Here is an 18,657-nt window from a genome sequence, read left to right on the forward strand (position 1 = left end):
TCAGAAACTGAAACAATATATGGTGGCAGGCTCTCTATAAATAATTAGTTCAATGCCATGAGATATTGAAAGGCTGGACTTTAGGAGATGGAAACTGTGAACTAGGAAATAGGATGCCAGTGGTACAGGTGTAGACATCTCTTTGAGATCAGAGTTAAATGGGAGGCAGGAAATGAAGTGGCAACTAAGTAATCGACTACTGTCAAGATTAGATTTTTTTCAAGACAGTCTAGGGCAAGGTCAAAAGTAAAGGTAGGGTTGAACAAAATAAGAATCAGATTTTTTAAATTTCCTAGATAAATATATCTGAAAAACATCTATAGAATTTATGTTGGGGCAGCAACACATATTTTGTAAACACACACATTTTCAAGCCTCATACTAGTAAATAATATGTTTGAAACTCACTTGTGAATACCTGGCATGGCCCAAGAATAGTACTGAAAAAACAACACCTCTTTTATCATGCTTTGGTACAAAGTCTGCCAAATAATAATATGCATTTTTTGAAATGACTAAATATATACTTACATAGCAGACTATTCAAAGCCATTATAGAATAGTAAGCAGGTAATAAATGTTCAAAAGTCCATAACTACACATTCATGTAATATACAGCTGTCACCTTCAGTAGATTAAATAATGTAACTCTTCAACCATGGCCAATATCTATAACAGCTTACATAGATAACTTTCAAACTTTATCTTGAATATATATATATAGAAAAAAGTTTTTAGACTGAGCAAAAAAATATCATTCTTATGCAGATATTATTACAATTAATATTTGACTGTTGTTTACAAAAAATTCTTGATCTTGAATGCTATTGTGAAGTGTTATTTTATTGCATATAAATATTTAATAATTAAATTGATCAGAAAATTGAGAGACATAGAGAAACCATCACTTTCATTTTTCTATTATTTTTTAAAGATTAAAAAAATAAATTTATGAGAAAGAAAGAGAGCAGGGGGAGAAGTTGAGAGAGAAGGACAAGTGGACTCCATGTTGAGCACAGAGCTGAACTCAGGACTTGACCTCACAAGAGTTGGATGCTTAACCAACTGAGCTATCTAGGCTCCCCCCAAAACCATCCTTTTTAATGTGTTCATTGATATTCAGTGGGAATTTATTTAAAACAAATAAATGTTTTTGCTACTTTTGATAACTTAAACTACTACCTACCATAGGTATAAAACAGGAATTTACTTTTCAACAGAGTAGAGGATATCAGAGTGGTTGTTATCTTCGATAATTCAAGAGGATCCATTTCCAGCAAAATTTTCATGGGTGATAAGGTATGTAAATCTTAGAATATTTTAAACTATATTTACAAAATTCGTTTTATCACTTCATTTTTGGAATTTGTGGATAACTGATTACTCATATGTCATAATAGTAAGTCAGAAGATCAAGATACCTCTTTATAATTTTTCAAGTCTCCATTTTTGCTCTAGTAGACAGTTGAAGGTAAAATAACTATATTCATTGCATTACCTATATGAAACCCTGTGTAGTAAAGGGTGGCAGGAAAAGGTTAAAAAGTTAGGAGTCATTTTCAATGCTTTCTTCAGCATCCTGTCATTTTGCTTTACTACCATTTCAGATGTAACTCTGGCTATAGTTCTAGGTTGTGGCTTGGCAGTACATAGTTTATGCATGGTGTAAACATAATACAAATCAGTCTTAGCAGTAAAGCACATCCTCCTGAGACATCTCTATCATCATCTGTCTTTCTATGTCTTTGCTACTTGGAACTTGGCTAATTTTAACCTAGATATAAACACAGGAAAGATTGTTCATTAAGTTAAAAATGCTATTAATTTGTGATAATCAGAAACCTTTCCCATCACCAATATCAGGCAGCAAGAGACTTTGCTCATATTTTAAGGAAGAAATTAAATCTTTTGGGAAAGATTTCTCTCAACTATCCATTCATTGTCTGAACATCTGCTTCCTTTCTCCTACTCTCTTAGCCTCTTTTTTTTTTATAATAGTTCCTTTTCTCAGACTAAAAACTTTTCCATTTCTTACACTAAAACTATTTTCTTTCGTATATCTCTTGGCATTCTCTATTTTCTCTTTTCCTCCCATCCACACTTACTGAATAATTGATTTCATCTCAGATATCTATTACTTTGGGGCAGCCCGGGTGGCTCAGTGGTTTAGCACCTGCCTTCGGCCCAGGGCGTGATCCTGGAGTCCCAGGATTGAGTCCCACATCAGGCTCCCTGCACGGAGCCTGCTTCCCCCTCTGCCTGTGTCTCTGACTCTTTCTCTCTGTGTGTCTCTCATGAATAAATAAATAAAATCTTAAAAAAAAGATACCTATTACCTCATCGTACATTCATCCTCCAATGGCTTGCAACCTAACTTTGGTCCCTATCAGTCTGAGAGACTTTTGTGCTAAGGTCACTAGGGATTAAACCCAATGTACAGTTCAATGTTAATCTTATCAAACAGTTCTTTTTCAGTGAATATTAATGATCATTTTCTATTCCCTAATTTTCCATAACACTACACTCACTTGGTTCTTCTTTTACTTTCTCTCTCATTTAGTTTGGCCTTTATATAACTGCTATTAAGCATTACATCACTTCCTATGAGAATTCATCCATGATCATGATTTCAGGCATACCCAACCTATGTGTGGATGATTTCCAAGTGTCTATCTCCAGCCTAGATTTTCATTTTCACTTTATTTAGCCTATATATTCTCAGTTGCAAATAAACTACAAGAACATCAAACTCAACAAGGCTGAAATGGAACTTACCTTTTTTTTTAACCCTAAATGAACTATATTATAACTATATTATATTTATAATGTATCCTATATTTTCTGCCTAATTTGCCTGGATCAATTTCTATTCCATCACTTAAGCTAGAAGCCTACTTCTTGACTTCTTTCATTCTCTCTTTCTCTCCACATTTGAAACCTCAAAGTATTGTATTTCAGCAATTATAGATGTAGATTTCACATTTTAACATCTCTGAAATCAGGATACATCTCAACAAGCAACAGTTCATGCACTGTTTTAGTTTGATTAGCAGAGATTTTATTCCCTCTTAGTGGTACAAAGAGAACTATGGTTCAGCCCATGGTGCCTTGCATTAGATGAAATATAGTACTTAATAAATCTATCTCAATATCTCCAACTTCACTACTACTCCTACAATTCAAGAGTCTTCTTGTCTTATGTCTAACCATTTTTATTCATTATTCTCAACACTATGAGTCTTACATTTACAATGCAATTTGATGATGGAATTGTTCCACTTCAATCTTTCAGTTACTCCCCATCACCTGGGGAATGATGCCCAATGTTATTTACATGGGATTCAAGGCTGTCTATGCTCTAATCGCTACTTTTCCACATTGATCTCCTAAAGAAAAATCTTTTCTCGTGCTCCCTTTCCCTGAAAACTTTCCTTCATACACACAGAAAACATCTCCATTTAGTACCCAGCATCTAAAAAAAGGAGACACTTTATCTCTTTAAGCAAGGTTAGATGCCCCATTAAGACTCAGGATCTAGGAAAGGAGATACTTTATCTCTCTAAGCAGAATTAGATGCCCCACAATAACCTAGGCATATCTCCATCTTTGTGCTTACCACATGTACCGTAAGTTTTATTATTTTATCTCCTTCCCACACTTGAGAGTGTCTTTTTAAAAAATAATTTTCCTATTTCTAGGACCAAATATAGTACCTGGAACCTGGGAGGATTTTGTTAACTATGTATTGAAAAAACAGTAAATGGGATGTGTCAGTGGAAAAATGACAAAACATTGTTGAAAGATGTGATTGCTCATGAATAGCACATGAGGAAACACCAATATTTAAGGGGTGTACAGAGGAAGATGTGCCTGCAAAGGAGAATGAGAAATTGAAATTAGAGATCTATAATCTCGATTGTATAGTGTTGACATTAAAGGTCATGTTCCTTCAACCATATTCCCATAATCACGCTGGTCTGAAGAATGTTAATTAGATTCAGAGCAAAGTCACACACACACACACACACACACACACTGAAATATTATTCATCCATAAAAAGAATGAAATCGTGCCATTTGCAATGATGTGGATAGAGCCAGAGTGTATTATGCTAAGTAAAATAAGTCAGTCAGAGAAAGACACATGAGTTTAAGAAACAAAACAGATGAACATAGGGAAAGGTAAAAAGAAAGAAAGAAAGAAGAAAGAAAGAAAGAAAGAAAAGAAAGAAAGAGAAAGAAAAAAAAAGAAAGAGAAAGAAAGAAAGAAAGAAAGAAGAAAGAAAGAAAGAAAGAAAGAAAGAAGAAAGAAAGAAAAAGAAAGAAAGAAAGAAAGAAAGAAAGAAAGAAAGAAAGAAAGAAGAAAGAAAGAAAGAAAGAAAAAAAGAAAAGTAAACCATAAGAGACTCAACTATAGAGAACAAACTGAGGGTTGATAGAGGACACTTGTTGTGTTCGGCACTGGGTGTTACAGGTAAATGATAAACCACTAAATTCTACTCCTGAAACCAATGTTATACTATATGTTAACTAGAATTTATATAAAATTTTGAAAAAAAAATTCAGGCAAACAGCCTGGCATGTGCAAAGTTCATGTGCAAGGGATTATAAAAAATGACCAGTGTACTGCTAATACAGAAAGGTATAGGTGGGTATAAAATGATGCTGGAGAGTAATTTGGGCCAGAGCACGCAAGGCCTTCTGAATCATATGATGGGATTTTTCCTTGGGGCTATGGAAAGACAGAGGAAAGTTTTAACTCCTAGTATAGGAGGTCATGTGATGCATTTTATAAAGGTAATTCTATCTTGATTGGAAGGGAACTAGAGAGGATACAGGAGAAGGATCATGTTTCTTGCACAAATAAGGGAAATCAGTAACGTATAGAAAAAAGAACAAGGGATTTTAGCTGAGCAGGCTTGAGATAGATCCAGATTCTGGCATTTTTATGATACTGTTAGGATAAAATGAAAGAACTTATATAAAGCTTGACAAACATTGGTTCTCTTCCATCTCTCCAAAACCAGGTTCTCATTAAACATTTGTCAAATAACTATGTGTTATGCACAAATCACATTCACTTTCGAATTTTAAAACCCACCTGCACCTTCTATTTAAGATTTATATGTTTATTATATTGTTCTGAATAGCTATATTTTTTTCTGAATAGCTATATTATTAGCTTTTTACTCTTGACTTTGTATTTATCTAATGTAAAAAGTAAATTCCAGTCTTACGAGTAAAAACAAAAAAATGTAAAACTTGTTATATAGACTTAATAAGTAGGTTGAGGTAAGTAGAGAAGATTACAATTTGGGCCAACCAACATCAACTCTAACCCCTTAAACAATGCCTTCTTTTATGTACTGCACTTCATATGGGTATCAGAGTAGAACTGTGTAATGACAGCCCTAATAGCTACCAGTCATAAAGAAACAACAGAAGAACAAATGTTGAGACTTGAAAGTTGGAAGGATCAATAGCTAGATAGCACTTGTTATATGAGAACTGAAATTAGATCTTCAAAGAAATACTGCCGAAAGCAAAATAAATTAGGTAATTTAGTATGTTCAAAAAACAACTTATTTTAAGGTTTGACTCCCAACACACACTATATATTTCTGTCACTGCTCATCTGGTTTAAAGGATTTATCCAATCCAACTTGTCTTTATCCTCTGGCTATTTTTATAGCTTAAGTTACCCTGTTTGGTGTAATTTTTATAAAATATCCTCTTTTTTTTTTTTGAGGATGTATGTGAGTTTCATCGGCTGTAGTTAGTTTCATAAAGTTAGATATTATTTATTTTTTTATCCCTAGCATCTGAAAAATCATGTAAGACATGGTGAATACATAAAGACATAGTTAGGTAAACAGGCATTAGTGTGGAGGATCTCTGCTCAATTACTACATTCTCAGAGAGCTCCTTACTATCTACGTTCATCTTTTCCTACTTTATGTTTTTTTATGACGTTTAATGCTACCTACATTTATGTTATTTGTAGTCTGTCTCCCTCACTAGAACATATGCCATGTGAGGGTGGGAAATGTGTCTTCCTTACTTCCACATCCCTAGGGCCTGGAAGAGGGCTTGACACAGAATAGATGCTCAAATATATTTGATAAATGAGTGAATAATCAATATTTTCAGTGTTTCTCCTGTGTTTCCTTTTCATATTTGTCAGTACTTGATAAGATAACAATAATAATACTGGGAGATTGTTATTCTCTAATTGTTGGGATATATTAGGGCTCTCCAAAGAAGGAACTAATAGGCTCTCTCTATATATACACATACATATAGGTTATATGTGTGTGTGTATATCTGTGTGTGTGTGTGTGTGTGTATATATATATATATATATATATATATATATATATATATACAGAGAGAGAGAGAGATATTTATTTTAAGGAATTGATTTATGCAGTTGTGGGGGCTGAAAAGTGAAATCTGCAGAGCAGGCCAGCAGGCTTGACATTCCAGCACGAAATGATGTTGCAGTCTTGAGTTGGAAGGCAGTCTGGAGGCATAATTCCTTTTGTTTCAAGGTACTTCAGTCTTTTTTTTTAAGGCTCTCAATGATAGGATGAGGCTCACCAACATTATAGAGAGTAATCTGCTTTATTCAAAGTCTACTGATTTAAATGTTAATCACATCTTAAAAATACCTTCACAACAACATCTAGATTGGTATTTGACCAAAAATTGAGCACCATAGCCTACCCAAGTTGACACATAAAGTGAACTCGAGAGAAGACCTTTTTTAACCCTAATCCTTAAATCTTGTTTCTGGCACAGATTGCCAACACACAGTATTAACTGCCTATATTCGGCCCTGCACAGCTGCTGCCAGCAGAGGGCAACCTGAGGCGCCCCCTTTTTTTTTTTTTAGGGTCTACTCAACATCTTCTGCAGACCCCGATCATCTATACCATCTGAGAACTTATTAGGTGCAGAATCTCAAGACTCTATCTTAGGTCTACCGAATTAGAATCTTCACGTTAACAACATCACCAGGAAATTCCTTTGCAGAATAAGGAGCTATGCTCTTCCCAGGGAATTTTGAGCAGAGAAGTCTTCATGAATCCCCACCCTCTACTTTTCAGGTCCCATTTCTTTGCACTTTTTATTCGCATTATAACTTGTTTGAGGGTAGAGAAGAGACTGACATTAGTTGGTGTTTTCTGTTTTCCTCTCTTTAGAAACAACACTGGGGCCTAACAAAAATCAGCATGATGCCAAAAGCTCTAAAAACATGAGAAGTAGGCATAGCCTGAACTTTAATATAAGCCATTAAGGAAAAGGCAGCATGCTAGAAGGTAGACTGTACTGCCCTCTTAGGAGAGGAGAGTTTTAGTGTGAGGGCAACACTTTCTTGCCATGTGACCTTGAAAAATGTTTTGCCTTTGGCTAAAGTTTCCTATCTACGTATTAAGAAGTTTGGATTAGTTCATCATCTTTAAGCTGAATCCAATCTCTAGTATCTCACAGAATATATATATATATATATTCTGTGAGATATATATATATTATGATAATTCATAACCTGTGGAAATAGTATGTTGAGAGGTAGGGTAATAATGAAGAGGATTGTTGAGTATAGCGTCAGAGTATTCTCACAAAAGAGATAACCAAATCCTGAAATTCCATTTTTGAGGATTATGAAAAATTCAGCCTTAAAAAAATCTGTTTGAATGAATTAAACAAGAGGCTTTGTTTGGGTACAGAATATAGAAAGAATGTAGGTGCTTTGAATCAGATGGGAGAGAGATGGAAAATTTTGGAGGGTATAGGATGGCCCAAAAATTAGATTCACGGTGCCTATAAATCATGGTTTGGCTAGTGCTAAGCATGCACATAGTTCTATAAAAGGAGGTACCAATCCAGGGTTTGGATTGAGTGGTTTTAGACAAGCAAAATATATGATTCTGATGTAAGGTGAGCAAGAGCTGGTCTTTAGAGTCACAGATTTAACTTAATCCAAATTCTTATATGATCTTCGTTCTTCCTGGGATTGGAAACACTAGGATCTTGGATAGAGTTATTCCATTTAAACCTCAAAAATAAGCTTCTGAAAGGAATGAAGAAAGGAATGAAGATTTGACTGCTTATGAGTTGAAGCAGTGTTATGCATACATTCACCTAGGTACCTTAACTCCAGTGCTGGATTTTTTACTTTCCCTCACTAATGATATCCACTCAATTAGATAATACTCTATTCCAAAATTGATCCTGACTTTCCATATTTCTCCATTTATAGGCTACTATTGATGAGTGGCCAGGCTCACCATCATCTTTTACCTGGATGACTACAATAACCTGCAATCCAGCCTACATATTCACTCCTGCTGCTCTGCAGTCCACCCCCATGTAGCAGCCAGCTGGAGCTTATTACAGTTAGAATCTTATCACATCTCTTCATTTTTTAAATTTTCCATTGCACTTACAATTATACCTAAACCTCTTTCTGGGGCATATCCTCTCTCCAACATCACTTATTTCAATTTCCTAATCATTCAACATCTTTCAGATATGCTGATCTCTCTTCTTCCCCACATACCAGATTCTTCTCTGCCCAAGGAGTCTTCCTGCTTGTTAGTATCTCCCCAAAACATTCTGTCATTCTCTGCATGGTGAGCTGCTTCTCAATCTGGGTCCAGCCGTGATAGACAACACATAATAGTTAAATAAGGGAAGCTTAATATAAAGAACTTAACTGTGATAAAAGAATAATTTAAGCTATAAGGAAACTCTACATGGTACACTAAGGCTGAAGAAGAGTACTCAAAAATACAAACACTTGTAAGTTGTTCAGACATCATTGGAGTATGTGTGGCCACCAGGTAGCAGAGAAATTTGCTGATGTAACTAGCCCAGAGATAGTGTGGACTTGTTATGTGAACAAAAGGCAACCCCCTGGAATATAGGGGGGGGGTAAGGTGATCAGTAATTTGCAGCTAAACACACAATAGGAGTTTAGCAGCTGGCAGTGATATAGGTCTTCAGAGATAAAAGGTTGGGAGAAGGTTTACAGAAGGAATGACTGCTAGATGGGTGACACTCTTGGTGTGTGAAAACTATTAACAGGAGAAGAGACCATTATGATCCTCAGACTTGTGGTGGTTCTGGTCCAGACTGCTGAGGAATGGTTACTGCAGGCCAAGGCTGCAAGGTGACAGACAGTTTTCTAGGCCCTTAACCAGAACAAACCCTGTTGCCATCACTCACACTCTTACCATCAACTCTCTCTCTGCTGCCCCCAATCTGCCCCCACCCTCCCACCGGAAATTAGAAGCCTCTTCTTTCTGTATATCTCTGCAGCACTCTGCACTGAGAAAGCTTAAGTTCATGCTCACTCTAAAGGACCAGCTTTAAAAGGAATTCTTTGTTTTGCGCAGAGCATCTACTGAAGAATTCATTCAGAACTAAGAAGCAATAAATTGGTGACATACCGTCGTGTGTGCCCCAAGCTTAAGTGGCCCTGCAAGTTTAACCCATTATTTTCTAGCTGACCCCTCTATTTCCTCAATAGCACTTACTTACATTTTCTCTGTAATTTTATTTGCTTACTTTTATTTTTCTGATTCTCTAATCAGAAAACAAGCAAATTAAAACCGAGACAATACTGTTGTGTTCATTGCATTCCTAGAGCCAGGAAATTTTTTTAAAAGATTTTATTTATTTATTCATGAGAGACAAAGAGAAACAGAGAGAGGCAGAGCAAGAAGCAGGCTCCATGCTGGGAGCGCAACGTGGGACTAGATCCTGGGTTTCTAGGATCGCGTGCAGGCCTGAAGGCGGCGCCAAACCGCTGAGCCACCCAGGCTGCCTGGGGAAAATTTTTTAAAATCAATGTTAAGTGAATTTACAGAATTGACCCCAAAGAGGAGATCTCCCTTAGACTAGCACTGAGAAGATGTTTCCACCCCAAGTTGGACAGACAATTGAAGTGGGAGAAGAAATGAGAAGAGCTGAGATGGACCTTGCTGGCCTGCTTTAGCTTACTGTTTCTTTTCTTTCATTTTCTTTCTTCTTTCTTCTTTCTTTCTTTCTTTCTTTCTTTCTTTCTTTCTTTCTTTCTGTCTTTCTTTCTTTCTTTCTTTCTTTCTTTCTTTCCTTCTTTCTCTTTCTTCTTTCTTTCTTCTTTCTTTCTTTCTTTCTTTCTTTCTTTCTTTCTTTCTTTCTTTCTTTTTCTTTCTTTCTTTCTTTCTTTCTTTCTTTCTTTCTTTCTTTCTTCCTTCTTTCTTCCTTCTTCCTCCTTCCTTCCTTCCTTCCTTCCTTCCTTCCTTCCTTCCTTCCTTCCTTCCTTCTTTCTTTCTTTTCTTTCTTTTCTTTCTTTTTCTTTTTTTTAAGAGACAGGGAAGATACCATTGTAAAATTCATATCTCTTATTGTTGGACACATTTAGCCCCTCAGTACACTGCTGATATCCACGCCTACTCAGGTATTACACTAATTCTTCATTGACTTAAGGGGATGAGCCTGTGGTTTTGAATTATATGGAATGCCATCTGATGGTGGATTCATGATGAAGTTCTGCAAAGTACTTCATGATTCCATCTCCACTTACCATGAATTATGGCCCAGAAAACACTGTGCTTCAAAACATCAAAACAACCTATTACTAGGAGCATTTAAGCTCACCATTCAACATATTTTATAGAAATAATAATATCATCATTTGATTCCAAAGTTTCTCAATGCCCTCCCACTCCCTGGCAACTTATTTGGTTATCTCTTAAGTATAGATCCTAAAAACGGGCATGGTAGGGAGAACCTGATTTATGATGGTTTCAGAGAAAGCCTTTGTGAATGATATTTAAGTTTAGACTTGGAGCTTGAAAAGGAGTCATTTAAGAAAGAAGAAAAAAGAAGTGTTTCAGGCTGAAGGAAGAGCACCCAAGGAAGGAGTCTGGCACTTTCTGGGAGTTGAAAGAAGTGGATGTGTCTAAAAACAGCAAACTTAGGGGTGGGGACTGAGGACTAGTAGGAAATGAGGCCTGGCAGGGTGGATCCTTTCCTGTTCAGAGGGCATGTTAGGACGTTTAGGTTTTATTTTATCTATGCTGGTAACCCACTGGGAGAGTTTGTAGGGAGGAGCACAATCCCATTTACTTTTAAAAAACTCCACTGGATTTATGCATTATTCTACATAGATACAAATAAACTTGTTCTGATCTCATAACATAATTAATTTATTAGATATAAAAAACTTTACATAATTAAAATATTTTATTAGATATTGAATGAAGTTTGTTTTAGTCAAAAAAGCAATACATGTAAAAAGTTCAGAAAAATAAAGAAGAAAATACTATTTACATTATATGGTCAACACATCAGATAAAATAATTTTGCAATGATTATATCACCTATACTTGCTGTCTGTTTCCATATGTTTCTTGATTTTTTTTGTTAGCATTTTAACATGGTAACATTCTGATTTAAAAAAATCCTCCTGGGATCCCTGGGTGGCGCAGCGGTTTAGCGCCTGCCTTTGGCCCAGGGCGCGATCCTGGAGACCCAGGATCGAATCCCACGTCAGGCTCCCGGTGCATGGAGCCTGCTTCTCCCTCTGCCTGTGTCTCTGCCTCTCTCTCTCTCTCTGTGACTATCATAAATAAATAAAAATTTATTAAAAAAAATAAAAAATAAATAAAAAATAAAAAAATCCTCCTCTCAACTAACTGCATAATAATTACATGATTAGATCATACTATCTTATCGGACATTTACTTATTTCTGCTTAATATTTTGATTTAAACATTTAATGAGTCACTTATTTGTATATGGATATTCGACTATGTTTTGAATTATTTTAATAGTTTAGATTCCTAGAAGTGGAATTATTGGCTCAAAGACCACAAATGTTTTGTTACACTTGTGTGTGACCATGTTATCATACTATCCTACTGTAAGTGTTGAACATCATGTCTATTTTAAATATTTACAATTAAATAGGTAAATCTTACATGTCTGTGTTTTCCTGTTGTTTTAATTCACATTCATTCATTACCTGAGAATTTGAACATTTTATGTTTATTAGCTATTCCTACTCCCTCTTTTCTGAACTATTCATGCCCTTTAACCATTTCAGAATAGATGCTTAATGCCTTGTCTACTAATTTGCAGGTTTGTTATAAATATTTTTAAATTCTTTTTTGGCTTGTTAATTTTGTTTATAAAGTTTTGTAAACTTCAGAGACCTATTTTATATTTGAATCAATCAATCAATATTTGAATATTGATTATAGGTAAGGAAAATAGTCTTCCTTTATGATAATATCTATCAAGTTTATGAAATTTTCCTCCATCAAAAGATTTGATGATTCATTTCTATTTTCTTAGAGTTTATGCAATTTTTTAAAAAGATTTACTTTTGTATTCATTCATTCATCCATTCATGAGAGACACAGAGAGAGAGAGGCACAGATATAGGCAGAAGGAGAAGCAGTCTCCTTATGGGGAGATCCCAGGACTCTGGGATCATGCCCTGAGCAGAAGGCAAATGCTCAACCTCTGAGCCACCCGGGCATCCCTAGAGTTTATACAATTTGTCTAGATTTAATCTCAGAATATTGTGTGATGTGAGAATCAAAATGAACTTTTCCAAACCAGTTTTCATTTAGCAGATACATAATGACCATCTCTCCTATGAAGACAATCTTCTAGACACTGGTTGAAACTGGTAAACTAAATAAAATGCCTTGTGGATCTTACTATGTTCTAGTGGGGATGAAATCTCATCATTATTTATTAAATAATCTTTATCTTCTGGGAAGTGGGTGGGGGATAGGTAAAATGAGTGAAGAGGATTATGAGTACACTTTCTTTGATGAGAACTAAGTACTGTGTAGACTGTTGAATCAGTATATTGTACACCTGAAACTAATATAACATTGTATGTTAATTGCACTGGAATTAAACTTTTAAAAAATAAAACAAAATGTATATTTATACCTGTGCATCAAAAAATCTGGGAGAAATGATGATAGGATTATCTCTAGTTATAAAGCTACTTTTTATTTTCCCCTTTTTATTTTTTATCTTGTCTAAATTTTTAATATTTATCATATATTAATATCCTATGGCATATAAAAAACAGTTATTTCCAGTCAGGGGAAAAAGTAAAAGAAAATATTTAAAGAAAATATCCAGTGTGTTAACAATAGTTGCCTCTATACAATGATTCTTCTTTTACCCTTTACTTTTTCATGCATTCCAACATTTCTTTAAAAAAGATACATTGCTAGGTATAAACTTCCAGTTATAAAATAAATAAATAATGAAGATGTAATGTTAAATATGACATGTTAAATATAGTTAATACTGCTATATGATGTATTTGAAAGTTATTAATAGAATAGTATATTCTAAGAGTTCTTATCACAAGAATAAAAACACTTTTCTCCTTTTTAAGTATATGAAATGATGGATTTTAAATAAATTTACAGTGGTAATTATATCATAATATATAAAAGTCAAAATATTATGCTGTACACCTTAAACTTTGCATACAGTGATATATGTCAATTATATCTCAATAAAACTGGAAAAAAGAAAAATAAATAATCTTCACCTTCCTTACTGGTTTTTATATTACTTTTACTATAAAAGCTTTTCATATATAGAAGAATTTGTTTATAGAATATCCAATGTTTTCCTGATGTGTCCATATTTTTTCCAAAGGTGCTCTCTTCTATTCTATTACAGTGTCATGCGTGTTAATATAAGGCAGACTAAGTCTATCTTGTTATCATTCCTTTTCAAAAATATTTTACTTATTTTAATCAGTTTATTTTCCAATGAAAATTTTATACTTTTTTCTCAGTTTCAAAACACTCTATTGGGGTTATGGTTAACATTTAATTGTACCTATAAATTTATTTGGAAACATCAAACAGGTTTATAATTGTAATATTTACATCTGTGAATATGCCATTCCTTTTCATTTATTAAACATTTTTTTCTCAGTAAAATAATGCTGCTTTTCTTCAGTTAGATTTGAAGATCTACTGTTAAAATTAAAAAAAAATAAGATTCTGTTGAGATTTCTCTTAGATTTGTTGTTTTTTCCCTCTTATTTTTTTTAAAAGATTTTATTTATTTATTCATGAGAGAAACAGAGGGAGTCAGAGACACAGGCAGAGAGAGAAGCAAGCTCCATGCAGGGAGCCTGATGTGGGACTCGATTCCAGGTCTCCAGGATCACACCCTGGGCTGAAGGCAGACACTCAACCACTAAGCCACCCAGGCGTCCCAAATTTCCCTCTTATAAGTACATTTTTCTCACTCTAACCTCTAACTTACCAAGGACATTTCCATAGGAAAGCTCTTATTGTTGTATATTTGTCACGTGTTCATTAATTTTAATAGAGTTCCATAATTCTAATACCTATATTTCTCATTTTCATAGATATACAATGATAACATGAGAAAATTGCCTTTCTTTTAATTATAGCTTTGCTTAACAGATTATTGAGATTTGAAACATTATTCAATAATAAAAGTTATAGTGGAAAATCTTTTATTTACTCAGAAAAATTTTTTTTCCCCCAAATCTGATCTAAATGAACAGGAAAAAGTACCTCCCTGAAATCTATAAACAGTATAAAGCCAAACAGAATATCATTATCAAATAATGAGTGAAGTGTGAACTAATACTTAGAATTAACATAATACACTGAACAACTTGTAGTAATTTTATGATTTTATGTACAATTATGTTCATTTTTTAAAAAGTAACAAAGTCCAAATTCCTCAAATTGTATAAATTAAATAAATATGTGCAGTTTTTGTATATCAATTATGCCCAATAAAGTTTTGGAAAAAAGAAATTTAAAAAATCAAAGAAAACGAGAAATTTTTCTACATTATATACTTTAGTTAATGCTTAATTTGGAGGAAATAATCTTTATATTTTATAAGGCACAATGGTTACTGGATTCTTTTTTTAATATATATATTTTTAATTGAAGTTTGATTTGCCAACATACAGTATAACACCCAGTGCTCATCCTATCAAGTGCCCTCCTCAGTGCCCCACCCAGTTACCCCATTCCCCCACCCATCTCCCCTTCCACGACCCCATTGTTCATTTTCCAGAGTTAGGAGTCTCTCATGTTTTGTCACCCTCTCTAATTTTTCCCACTCATTTTCCCTCCTTTCCCGTATAATCCCTTTCACTATTTCTTATAGTCCCCGTATGAGTGAAACCATAGATGTTTGTCCTTCTCCGATTGACTTACTTCACTCAGCATAATACCCTCCAGTTCCATCCACGTTTAGGCAAATGGTGGGTATTTGTCGCTTCTAATGGCTGAGGAATATTCCATTGTATACATAGACCACAGCTTCTTGATCCATTCATCTTTCGATGGACAACGAGGCTCCTTCCACAGTTTGGCTATTGTGGACATTGCTGCTAGAAACATGGGGGTGCAGGTGTCTTGGTTTTTTACTGCATCTGTATCTTTGGGGTAAATCCCCAGCAGTGCAATTGCTGGGTCGTAGGGCAGGTCTATTTTTAACTCTTTGAGGAACCTCCACACAGTTTCCCAGAGTGGCTGCACCAGTTCACATTCCCACCAACAGTGCAGGAGGGTTCCCCCTTCTCCGCATACTCTCCAACATTTGTGGTTTCCTGCCTTGTTAATTCTCCCCATTCTCACTGTGTGAGGTGGGATCTCACTGTGGTTTGGATTTGTATTCTCCCTGTCATATTGGCCAATACACAGAAGGCAACTTAAAAAAAAAATGGATTTACTTCGAAACTACTGGTTCTCTAGCTCACGAACATACATCAGAATTATCTGCGGAGGTTTTAACAAATACTGAAGTCTGGGCCTCACTCCCGGAGAAGGCTGCGTGGCGGGGTGGGGGCTGGGGCGATGGCATTTTCAAAAAGCTCTTCGGAGAGTGCGGATGTTTCCTTCTGCTTGGGTCTCTTGATTTTCAGGCTGACTGGGGTACTTTGCACTTTTGGGGCCACTGCTTGGGAGTATGGGGAGCTTTTTTCGCAGATTTATTAGCAGTAGGAAAAAACCTGGCCCCTGGCTCTTTGGTTGTCTGTCTTGGGTCTTTTTTCCCCAGTGAAGAGTTTCTTTCTTTCTCTGCCTCTTCTTTGATTCTTGGCTTCTTCTCTGGGTAACTGGAGTTTTGGGCTCTGCAGCCTTCGGGGTCTCGAAACCGGAAAGGCCTTTCTCTTCTTCTTCTTCTTTTTTTTTTTTTTTTTAAGATTTATTTATTTATTTATGACAGACATAGAGAGAGAGAGAGGCAGAGACACAGGAGGAGGGAGAAGCAGGCCCCATGCTGGGAGCCCGATGCGGGACTCGATCCCGGGTCCCCAGGATCGCGCCCTGGGCCAAAGGCAGGCTCTAAACCGCTGAGCCCCCCCAGGGATTCCCCCCTTTCTCTTCTTTTCACTGGTTGTGTTGGGACCAGGCCTCTTTTTCTGAGACTTCTTTCCTGCGACATGGTTTTGCATCTCTATGCTTTCTTTTGCTGGAGTCCTTATTGGTATGAGGAGCAGGATCTCGTCTTTGGACTCGTCTTACACCTTATGCTGGGTTTTTCCTCTACCAGCCTCTTCTCAGGAGCCTGCATCTTCTCCTTCTGGGGGGGGGGGGGGGGGGGGAGGGGCAGGGTCCTTCACAGCAGCATCACTAGTTTTGGGGTCTGTGTCCCCTTCCTTCCGGGCCGATGCAGCCTTTCTAGCCTGTTTCATATGCCTTTTGTTTTGTTCTCTTTTTGTTTTTCATGACACTATTTTTTTTTTTTTATTTATTCATGATAGTCACAGAGAGAGAGAGAGAGAGAGAGAGAGAGAGAGAGAGAGGCAGAGACACAGGCAGAGGGAGAAGCAGGCTCCATGCACCGGGAGCCCGACGTGGGATCCGATCCCGGGTCTCCAGGATCGCGCCCTGGGCCAAAGGCAGGCGCCAAACCGCTGCGCCACCCAGGGATCCCTTCATGACACTCTTTTTGTTGTTGTTGTTGTTGTTTGCTTGCTTCCTTTTTCTTCTGACTAGGAGTGCATATTCCCTTGGCTTCATCCTGACAGCTGACAAGTGAGGAAAAGACGGGCAAGGAGGCCTACGTCTCCGTCTTCACATAAAAGAGTTTCATGCTCTCCCACTTCTCTGGCAACTTTTGTGAAAGCCTCTTTGTCACAGAGATGATGTTATCAATGATGTGTTCAACCTCCATTCCAATGTGGCCAGCGTGGATAGTATTGCAAGAACCACTTTTAGAGATGTTTAAGACAGTGCTACCTATGCATTCATTAATCTCCCTGGATACATTCTTGGCCAGAAGGTTCACAGGTACCAGCATGTTCTTTCCGTGGTAGAAATGTCTCCCGAGGTGTGACGGTAAGAGCCACCTGATTCTCGCATCAGTAAGGAAGAAGTCAAAACTGCCCAAGAGGCACAGCTTGGCTTCATAAGCTTTATATGCCTTTTTTAGAGTTCGGAGGGGGATAATCTAAGAAACAGTTTTAATTCCATGCTTGTTCAAAAGCTTCTTGTAAAACCGTTCTGTCTTTTCAGGAGTTAAATTGGGTTCATCCTGAGGAAGTAAACAAGTATCTGTTAAATCTGATCGAATACCATGAAGCAAGGGCAGTCTGACCCTCAGTTCTTTACTTGAAATCTTCCATAATACTACCATTAAAAAGAGATTTTCATTCTCATTCAAAAGCAATCCATTTGCGTTCTTCCTGGACCTGGAGTGTGCCAACAGAGCTTCCACCACTTTTCTAATCTGCCCTTTGTCCAGCTGCCCCAGGCAGGCCAGGGTAGCTGGGGCAGAGGCTGAGGCTGCGGCTGAGGATGACAGTGTGGTGGAAGCTCAACCCTCCATATTTCTCTTGCCTTGTGCAAGCATGTGCAGTACCCAGGGCTGGCTCCTAAACAAGATATTTAAATTCGCTTTCAATATTGGAATTACTGTGGGTGGAGGGACATTGAGTGGTGTTTCAAAGGAAAAATTATTTATCCAAATGAGTATATACACCCAGAATGGAAAATAAGTTGGACACAGAACTAAATAAGCTTTGTCAGTGGATGACTACTTTAATTTCAAACTCCCTTAAAATGGTCCACAAAAGAGGGAAGTATTCTGCAGACTTCAAATATGTGACATATGAACATTTATGTTCTATATCCCTTCACCTATTAAAACAAGAAAGCATTTTAAAAAGAAGAGAAAGGACTTCCAGGAAAGATGGCAAAGTAGGAGAATCCTAACCTCACCCTGTCCTAGGGATACAACTAGATAATACTTACATCAGTGTAAATAACCCAGAAAAGGATCCAAAGATTGGCAGAACAGACTCTCTGCAGTTAAAAGTAGAGAAGAAGCCACCTCGAAGGTGGTAGGAAAGGCAGAGACATGGATGAAAACTAAAGGAATCCATGGGACTGCCCCCAATAGGCAGGGACAGTGCAGTGCAAAGAGGGGAATAAAAGAAACCCCTGTCCCAGGTACCCCAGGCATGAGGAACTTGCATGGGGAAGATGAATCCCCATAACACTTGGTTTAAAAAATCAGGGACCAATTTTTGCAAGTTTTTATAATTAGAGCATGTACTAGAGGAGCTGGGATATTGGGAGAGTTCTTCAAGAACAAAGGAGCTGGTGGGCACCATTTCCC

The 18,657-nt window shown here is 36.6% G+C and overlaps 1 pseudogene; it reads right to left on the reverse strand.

Annotated features, from left to right (window-relative positions):
• Positions 1 to 15,902: 15,902 nt before the first annotated feature.
• LOC112657918 (ribosomal L1 domain-containing protein 1-like) lies at positions 15,903 to 17,865 on the reverse strand (annotated as a pseudogene).
• Positions 17,866 to 18,657: the final 792 nt, after the last annotated feature.

The sequence above is a fragment of the Canis lupus genome, chromosome 8 (genome assembly GCF_003254725.2).
Source record: "Canis lupus dingo isolate Sandy chromosome 8, ASM325472v2, whole genome shotgun sequence".
Lineage (NCBI taxonomy): Eukaryota > Metazoa > Chordata > Mammalia > Carnivora > Canidae > Canis > Canis lupus.